This window comes from Lissotriton helveticus, chromosome 1_1 (genome assembly GCF_964261635.1).
Source record: "Lissotriton helveticus chromosome 1_1, aLisHel1.1, whole genome shotgun sequence".
NCBI classification, from domain to species: domain Eukaryota; kingdom Metazoa; phylum Chordata; class Amphibia; order Caudata; family Salamandridae; genus Lissotriton; species Lissotriton helveticus.
The window spans coordinates 211,209,226-211,218,944 of record NC_136057.1 but is presented as its reverse complement, the minus strand read 5'-3'; the positions used below and the strand labels follow the sequence as shown (position 1 = coordinate 211,218,944).

The following is a 9,719-nucleotide window of genomic DNA, read 5'->3' as shown; positions in this document are numbered from 1 at the left end:
TTTACAACGCACTACCATTACAACGCGGTCATTACAACGCAAACCATTACAACGCATTGCGCTGGGGGGCGCTCTAGGATAGGGAATATATTTAATTTACTATCCAACACCTTCCCTACTATCCACGGGGACTGGAGTTGGAATAGTAAATTAAATAAATCACTATCCAGCGCCTAAAAGCACTATGCGTTGTAATGGTATGCGTTGGTCAGGGAAGGGGGGGCTATGTGCCCCCCTCCCCTAGTTATGATGCCAAGTGATAGGCTGCCCAGGGCTGGAATCGGCACAGAAGCGGGGCTTCATACTGCACTCCCCTTTCAGTATGTTTCCTGGGGATGGTGTGCCCAGGGGAGAGGGTCTGCATACCTTTCTACCCCTTCAATATGTTGCTGGGTCTTTGGAGATGGGGCCCCCCGGCCGAAATTGCCCCAGGGAAGGGGTCTGAGCGACTCCCTCCAATATGTTCACGGGGCAAGGGGTTCTTGGGGCATGGGGTCCCCAGGGCCAAAAACCCCGGGGAAAAGGGCTGTGTTTCCCCCTCCGCCATCAATATGTTGCTAACTATAACTTGCGCCCCTTCCATGCACTGCTTATGACCTCTCAGGACAACACTGATGACATGTTCTATGACATCATCCAATGAGTGTGTTTGTTTCTTTTATAGTTATACATAGTGACGAGTAACTATCATAGTACTTATCAACCTAATTTTGTACAGCCTGTGTCCGGCTAATGGGTGTAAGTGTTTACAAAACTCATGTGCTGGTATTGCACCGTATCTGTGTTGGGGTAAAAAAAAAATCCTTAGATCATACCTTACTATAACATTATTTTAACCTTTGGTGTTTTTCATTGAATATATATATACATATGATTAAACCTCCATGATTAGGTTGTTCAAACTGTCATAGGATATTTCATGTTTTATGATAAAAAAACTGCTTTTCCCACTTTCCTGCTCCATCGGTGGACTACTATATCTGATTCTGCTCCTCACCTTTTTTTCTTCCCCGTCCTTACTAAATGTAATCATGATCAACACTTCTTGCTTTCCATACCTCCTTTGGTTTCTTTACATGTCTGCATCATATTGAATTCCTAGTCGCCGCGGCCAGGGCGACTGACGCTGGAATCTGGGGACCACGGTTCGATCCCCGGCTCCGGCGGCAGGTTAGCCCAGCACCATGTGACTCTGGGCAATAGCTCGCTTAATCTTCCCGACGGCCCCCAGCGCCTAGAGACCCTTACGGGTGATTGTGCGCTTTACAAATGTGGACTTTACTTTACTTTTAGTCCTGCTTGTTTATCCAATGTTGAGTACCTTTATAATGCGGAATAACATGTCCCGGCTTGGTGTGACAGCCTACCTGTGATATCTGGTGCATGTGGGACCACTTCTTTATTCATGGTCTGTATATTAGACACAACAAAAATAAATCTGCGCGGTCCTTATGAGTACTAAAGTGTATCTCCAAAGCAGAGCAACTCTTCAAGTTTAGTAGTTACTGTATCCTGTTTTTCTGTTAACGACTGGAATGTACCTAAAAGACAAATGAAAATGTATTTTATACAAAAATAGAAAAATGGTACAATATTTATCAAACTCAAGTTTCTGGCTTTGCCTTTGAGGTACTTTTTGGGCTGTCAATGAAAAATTGCATTTTATACCAAGAAATGATGCAAACCCAGCAATAAACCACTAGGCGGCTTCTTAAAGCGCGCCAAATCTGCAATGTGCCTTAGTGTACCTTGTGTCTGTCGCTCACTCTGCACCCCCATAGCTTGTTGTAAGCCTTCGTTTTCCTACAGCCTCCTGCACCCCCACAAAGCTCACAGGAGACACATCGCCTGTGTCTCCTCGTGCCCCAGCAGCTACACATCCTGCTGAGCGGCGCTCTGCCCCATGTTCATCCAATTCAGACGGGCCCAGCTTCCATTGGTGCAGCAGCTGCAGTGGCACCGGGGCCCAGAGGTGGGGCACTGCACCCTGTTATTGCTGTATCGTTTCCTGTGCACGAGGGCCCATGACACATTAACACACTGCATTTATAACATGAAGGCGCCTTTGTCTCCTTTTCCTTTCCTTCTCACTCTCACAGTCTACGTTTTGTTAAAAAAAACACCGTTTATAATGTCAAACAAAGAACTTTTTACTCGCAAACGAAACGGCAAACCCGGATTATTCACGGCTGTGCTAATCCTCAAGGAAACAGAAACTTCGTTGTGGGGAAAAAAGGCAAAGCGATGTCGCACATGAAAGAATGTGGAACCTTCCCTGATTTCTCAAGATGGCCCCGCCCTGTGCTCTACGGCTTCTCTTTCCTCCCAGCATCTTCGTCCCCGCGCATCCCTCCCCTGCTCCTCATCCTGCTTCCGTGCACTTGTCTCCGGTGACGTCAGCATGACTCTGCACTTCTGCCGCAGCCCGGGGGCGCCTGCTTCCTTATAGAGCACAGCCCAGTTATTGACTGCTGCTCTGCCAGAACCCGAATCCTCGCTACCCACTGTTGATACTGTAACCAGCGTACTTACACCGAGGGCCGGTTTGACCGGTTTAACCCAGTCGAATGATTCTGAACCCGGCACATTCTTCCTGTAGGAAAGCGTGTAACCGGGAACTACTTGTCTAGATTGTATCAGAGTTATATATATATGTTGGTTTAAAACCCACGCTTCTTATGTGTAGACATGCCAATGACTCATTTCTCGTTTAAAAGATATTTGGTTTTGAATCCTGTGCGACTGATCTGCCATTGCTCCTGAAGGGCCAGATGGCCAAGGATTCTGGGATTCCAGAACTGACAAGAGAAAGTTGCTCCTGGCAAGCTTCTTTGCCATCCATATACAGCCAAGTGGCCTTGTGCCTCCTGCCAGCCACATATATCTCAAACCTTGTGCCTCCTGCCAGCCACATATATCTAAACCATGTGCCTCCTGCCAGCCTAAAAAGCAGTTACCCTCAGAATTCAGAAAGTGATGTGAACCGTGACCTTCGCTGTGTGAAGTCATATCGAGGTAATTTTTAAAACATAATTGTATTAACTTTTTGAAAATCTTCTCATGTCTGCAGTTTCAAATGCAAAATGTTCCACGGGAGCCACTGATTGCCATATTGCACTGTGCTACGTCAATGGATGTATGCTGAGGACACTAACAAAATAAGCAAATATTATATGTTTTTGATGTCAATTCACAGTTACATTCAATTCTTCTTTCACCGACATAGATATGTCCAGTTGTGAATACTGTATTATAATTACATGCCATCGTGACTCCCCACAGTTATGTCCTCGATTTTGCCCATTTCAAAGTCAAAGCAGAAAAGCCATATAGTACGAAAAAAAGTTTTATTGACAGAATGGGACGTGCACAACGTTTTTGTAGAGAAAAAGAGAAAAGATTAAAAAGTGAATATAATTTAAAAACGGAAATTATGTACTTTTGATAATTTTCTTTAAAAAAAATAATCTTTATTACATAAATTTAATTATTTCAAATACATATTTTAGTGTTTAAAGCGAACTAGTAAATGGCACCAATAAAGTATTGTCTACTAAAAAAATAAAAAAAAATAAAAATAAAAAAACCACGCTTCTAGCAGCATACGCGTTTTCGTAGTTTTGCGTGTTCTGTTAAGGCAACGTGTGTTTTTCCAACCCTTTATTAGTGGTTGTGGTGCATTTTCGTTGAATTTGGATTTCTGATCCTTGAGCAGGGCTTTAACTGGACCGGGTCCTGAAGGTGCTCATCTTAGGTAGTGTGACCAGATTTTCAGATGGAAAAACCGGTACGGGCAGACATAAACATCGGACTAAATATCCTATTACGTCTCAGGGTGTTTTATATATATACTAGCAGCCCGTCCCGTCGTTGTCCGGGTATGAATTGATGCCGGCCAGTAGTATATTGTTTTGTAGGATTTCGTTTTGATAGCATTTCTTATCTGTGACAGGCCTGTGAAACGCTCCGATTCACGGTGCACTGCTGATGCACTTAAGAGTGCGCGTTCAGTAGTGTGTGAACGCGAGTTTCCCTACTTTATTTTTCCTTGCAATATTATATAGCGCGAACTTGACAACATGGCATGAGCACAATTTACATTACAGAAGAACTCATTCATTTGTGGTAGGAACAGGGAGACAAAGTGATTTGCCTGGAATCATAGGATGTTGAGCTGATGCCGAGATTCGAACGTAGCTCCCCAGCTCTAAAGTTCGCAATTCTAGAACTTGTGGCGGGAGGTGTGTCTAAAAGTGTATGTCGGTGCTGGCCATCAATGAGAGAGACCTGTGCATTTTTCAAATGTGTGGTGAAAAAATATGAGTATGTTGCTGGAGATGTGGGCCGCCGTGCCACCAATGTACTTACCGGGGGAGGGTAAACACCCATTATTCCGCAACTTTCTTTCCGCATACCATCACTCCGCATACTTTCATTACGAAAGTACCATGACTCCGCAATGCCATTATAACGCATGGCATTACATATTATATGCTTTTACCACGCATACATTTACAACGAAATTCGTTGTAAATGCATGAATGGTAAAAGCATGTTTTTTTAAAATGTTTGGATAAGGTAAGTATGGGTATAGCGGTATATGTTTTGGAGTACTGAGGTATATGTTTTGGGGTGTTTGGGTATTTTAAGGGTTCAGATATAGTTTTGGGTTATGGGGTACAGGGGTAGTTTTAGGGTTTAGGGATAGGTATGGGTTTTGGGGTACAGGGGTATTTTTAGGGTTCAGGGCTAGGTTTGGGTTTTGGGGTATCGGGGTATTTTTAGGGTTCAGGGGTAGGTTTAGGTTTTGGGGTAAAGGGGTATTTTAAGGTTCTGGGCTAGGTTTGGGTTTTGGGGTACAGGGGTATTTTTAGGGTTCAGGGCTAGGTTTGGGTTTTGGGGTACAGGGGTATTTTAGAGTTCAGGAGTAGGTTTGGGTTTTGGGGTACAGGGTTATTTTTAGGGTTCAGGGCTAGGTTTGGGTTTTGGGGTACAGGGGTATTTTTAGGGTTCAGGGGTAGGTTTGGGTTTTGGGGTACAGGGGTATTTTAAGGGTTCAGGGCTAGGTTTGGGTTTTGGGGTACAGGGGTATTTTAGGGTTCAGGGGTAGGTTTGGGTTTTGGGGTACAGGGGTATTTTAGAGTTCAGGGGTAGGTTTGGGTTTTGGGGTACAGGGTTATTTTTAGGGTTCAGGGCTAGGTTTGGGTTTTGGGGTATAGGGGTATTTTTAGGGTTATGGGGTAGGTTTGGGTTTTGAGGTACAGGGGTATTTTAAGGGTTCTGGGCTAGGTTTGGGTTTTGGGGTACAGGGGTATTTTTAGGGTTCAGGGCTAGGTTTTGGGGTACAGGGGTATTTTAGAGTTCAGGGGTAGGTTTGGGTTTTGGAGTACAGGGTTATTTTTAGGGTTCAGGGCTAGGTTTGGGTTTTGGGGTACAGGGGTATTTTTAGGGTTCAGGGGTAGGTTTGGGTTTGGGGTACAGGGGTATTTTAATGGTTCAGGGCTAGGTTTGGGTTTTGGGGTACAGGGGTATTTTAGGGTTCAGGGGTAGGTTTGCGTTTTGGGGAACATGGGTATTTCTAGGGTTCAGGGGTAGGTTTGGGTTTTGAGGTACAGGGGTACTTATAGGGTTCAGGGCTAGGTTTGGGTTTTGAGGTACAGGGGTATTTTAAGGGTTCTGGGCTAGGTTTGGGTTTTGGGGTACAGGGGTATTTTTAGGGTTCGGGCTAGGTTTTGGGGTACAGGGGTATTTTAGAGTTCAGGGGTAGGTTTGGGTTTTGGAGTAAAGGGTTATTTTTAGGGTTCAGGGCTAGGTTTGGGTTTTGGGGTACAGGAGTATTTTTAGGGTTCAGGGGTAGGTTTGAATTTTGGGGTACAGGGGTATTTTAATGGTTCAGGGCTAGGTTTGGGATTTGGGGTACAGGGGTATTTTAGGGTTCAGGGATAGGTTTGGGTTTTGGGGTACAGGGGTATTTCTAGGGTTCAGGGGTAGGTTTGGGTTTTGAGGTACAGGGGTATTTATAGGGTTCAGGGCTAGGTTTGGGTTTTGGGGTACAGGGGTATTTTTAGGGTTTAGGGGTAGGTTTGGGTTTTGGGGTACAGGGTATATTTATAGGGTTAAGATGGGTTAGTGTTTAAGGGTGTTGAGGTATTTTAAGGAGTAAGGGTGGGTTATGATTATGGGGTGCAGGGGTATTTAAAGGGAGCAGGGTGGAATTAGCACACGATATGAGACATGGCATGAAGGGCGGAACGTACCACACGCCCCCAGCGTTTGTCACGCCTCCAGCACCCGCCCACAGCACAACGCAGACACGCCCACATGGGACTACTTTGCTGGCACGGTTCTTTTACCTTTTAAATGTATATGGTGGGCGTCTGCATAGCCCATGTCCTTCTGCTGCAACTGCCCTTTCCAACGCTGTATTGGGTGTTGTGATTGGTGCTGTGGTTCCTGAGATTACCCGCCTCAAAGGTTTGGGCTCTCTCTTTATTATATTAGTATGGATATATATATATATTATATATATATATATATAATGAATTTTCGCGAAAGTTTAAAAAAAGTGGCCAGCGAAAAAAGGTCCTAAAACGCATTTTTCCCATGTTAATTTCCATAGGAAATGTAAGACAAAGCAGACGCCCGTACTGCTGAACGAATTACACCAAATTTGACAAAAAGGTAGGTCTTGGTTCAGAAAGAGCCCTTTAAAAAAAAAAAAATTTAAATCCTTTCAGTAGTTTCTGAGAAATTAGAAAAAGAATGGGTTGGATATCTGTCCTCCATAGTAAACTTTAGACAAAGCTACAGCCTGAACTGCTGAACGGAATTACATCAAATATGGTAACCAGGTAGCCCTTGCTTCAGAAAGAGCCCTTTTTTTTGTTAAATGCTGTAAATCCGTTCAGTAGTTGCTGAGAAATTAGAAAAATTACGTTTTTATATCTAAGCACCGAGGAGGGATCGCAAACCCTCCCGGGCACGAGCTTCACTCTGATTGGCTGACAACACTCCAAACCAGGAAGTGTTGGCAGCCATCTTGTGACTCGGTAGAATTGAGTCGCAGAAAACAGTAAAACAAATATAAAAAACAAGAAAAGGGGGCAGGGCATAAACACCCTGACCCCCTAAGCCTGCTCAGGGGGTCCCACAAGGACACCCAGGGCCAAGTCGCACTAGGTGCGCAAACCCCGTGGAAAATGACAAAAAAAAACGAAGGTTGGCCTCCGGCGCTTCGTTTTTTAAAGCCCCTGGGTGGGCCAGGTCTTGGGGGCAATCCTTATTATTGTAGCAGGGGCCCACGAGGGCCCCCCACAGCCCCGGGGACCGCCACCTCCCGGGGCTATGTTGATTATGTGGGGGGCAAGTGGCGCACCCGCAGCCCCAGGACCGCCACCTCCCCGGGGCTTTTTAAAAAAAATAATGCTTGGGGGTCCCAACCCCCACACTGCCCTGGGGATCGCCACCTCCCGGGGCTTCATTAAATAAGGGTGGTGGGCCCCCCCACAGTGCCCCAGGGACCTCCACCTCCCCGGGGCACTTTGAATTTAAAAACGGGCGTCGGTTATGGACTCCTGTGCCCCGGGGACTACCACCTCCCCGGGACTTTCAAAGGTTGGCAGGGGGGCCGCGCGCCCCCCCTCCTGGAGTCCTTGATGGCCCTGGGGACCACCACCACCCCCCAGGGCCAACTCCTGCATTGTCCCGGGGTGCCCTCCTACGGGACACTGCTGTTTGCTATGGCAGGGTGGGAGCCGTTTCTTTGAAGCGAGAGCAGGGAAACCTGTTGTCGCTTCAATGAAGCTAAGCAGGATTGCTTTTCCACAAGGTGAGCTGCATGTCAGCAGCTCCCCTTGTGGAAAAGAAATGCCGGCTCCCGCAGGAGGCGTGAAGCTGGCGGGACCGTGGGGGCATAGAGGCTTCCCCCACGGTCCCCAACAGAGCGGCCAGGCCCGGGGGATGGGGTCCCCGGGGCCAGAAGTGGCCCAGGAGGGTGGCCACGCGGCCTCCCCTCCATCAATAAATTAAAAATAAAAAATAAATTAAGAGGCACAGCCCTGGGGAATGGGGTTCAGGGGCCAATAGAGGCCTCAGGAGGCGGGGACCACACAGCCCCCCTCCTTAAAAAATATTTTTTAAAATATATATATGTGGCCATGCCCTAGGGGATGGGGTCCCCGGGGCCGAAAATGGCCCCCTTCACTTTTTTTTTTTAATTGTAAAAAAAAAGGTCAGACCCTAGGGGATGGTGTCCCCAGGGCCCCAAATAATGTAAAAGAAGGGGGCCACACAGCCCCCCTTCTAAAAACATAAAATTAAAAAAAGCCGGCATTCCGAAGGATGCTCGCCCCTTCCTGCAGCACTCTACAAACACGCCCCCTGGCGCGTTGTAAGTTGGCGAATTAATTCTCCTTGAATACTGAGGGTAACTGGGGGCCAACTAGCCCACCAGCTACCTCCAATATGAACCACAGAGCTGCGTTGCAGAGAGGTGGTCCGAGGCTACGCCCCTTTTTACACCTCTCTGCAACGCAGCTCTGTGGCGCTTACTGGAGGTACATAGTATTGTTTTCTAATTGCATTTATATAGCGCTTACTACCCCTGACGAGGCGTTGAAGCGCTTTTTCGGCGAGTAGCACACTACTCCGGGACCCATAGAGGATTAGTGTTGAATTAGTATAGTGAAACATGCAAGTACATTTTAAGTGGTGGATAGGTTAGTCAGTTATTTGGATTTGGAATGATAACAGAAGGATAGAGGAGGACAAAGGTTTGTATTTATATAGCGCTTGTTGACGCACGCTATTCAGGAAGCCTACAAAGGATTAATGGTGAAATAATATGGTAAAATATGAAGTAATTTCAGTGGTGGATATTAGTCAGTTACTTGGAGTGAGAAGGATAGAGGAGGGATAAAAGGGGAAGAAAGATTCGCATTCATATAGGACTTGTTACCCCTGTTGAATCGCTTTTCTGGTGAGTAGCACCCCACTCCGGAACCCATAAAGGATTACTGTTAAAAATTAGTATAGTAGAAAAAAAAGAAGTAATTTGAGTAGTGGATATGTTATTCAGTTATTTGGGTAGTATATTAGTATAGTTTAATATGGAATTTGAGAACTGACCATGTTAGTGTGACGGGTCAGGCGGACAGGAACTGACTCTCCCCACGGACTGGTGGTCCGCCACCCCCCTCTTACCTTGCACATTTTCCCCACAGCTTCAACCTTGTACGTGGAACGAGGAACCCGAGTCTGGATGGCCCGATGACTATACCACGTTCGGTTCCTTTAGGAACACGGACCCGGAGGACGAGACCCCGCCCCTCGCGAGCGTCGTGACATCAAAAGGCGGAAGTACTGGAGAGAAGACGGACGGCGATTCCAGGGAGGCAGCGGACATCGAGGAAGACGGAAGGCGGTATCCCGAGACCAGAGAGACCGAGAACGACACGCCAGGAGGCCAACGGTTGGACGTTTCGCCCCGCCACGCTCCCACAGGAGGAGTGTGGCTTCAAGAGGTACGGGGCCGGGTCGCGGGTTGGGTTGGGCGGAGGAGGCAGCCCCCGGTGTAAATTGTGTACAGCCCTGTGTGCAATAACCTGCCTGAGCACGAGCACTCCTATCACGCCCATTTGAGCTAAATCGGGCACTTCTCACGGATGTTTTCCCTCACGAGCATACCCAGAGTGATCCTTGGTTTTGACCCGCGTTACCTT

General features: G+C 46.8%; 1 protein-coding gene across 1 annotated transcript in view; it reads left to right on the top strand.

The window, feature by feature from the left end:
* Window positions 1-2,587: 2,587 nt before the first annotated feature.
* AKR1A1 (aldo-keto reductase family 1 member A1) overlaps window positions 2,588-9,719 on the top strand; it is a 776,593-nt gene continuing 769,461 nt past the window's right edge. Inside the window, exon 1 of the mRNA XM_078664963.1 lies at window positions 2,588-3,015. The gene's annotated coding sequence lies outside the window, so the exon portion shown is untranslated. The remainder of the gene's footprint in view (window positions 3,016-9,719) is intronic.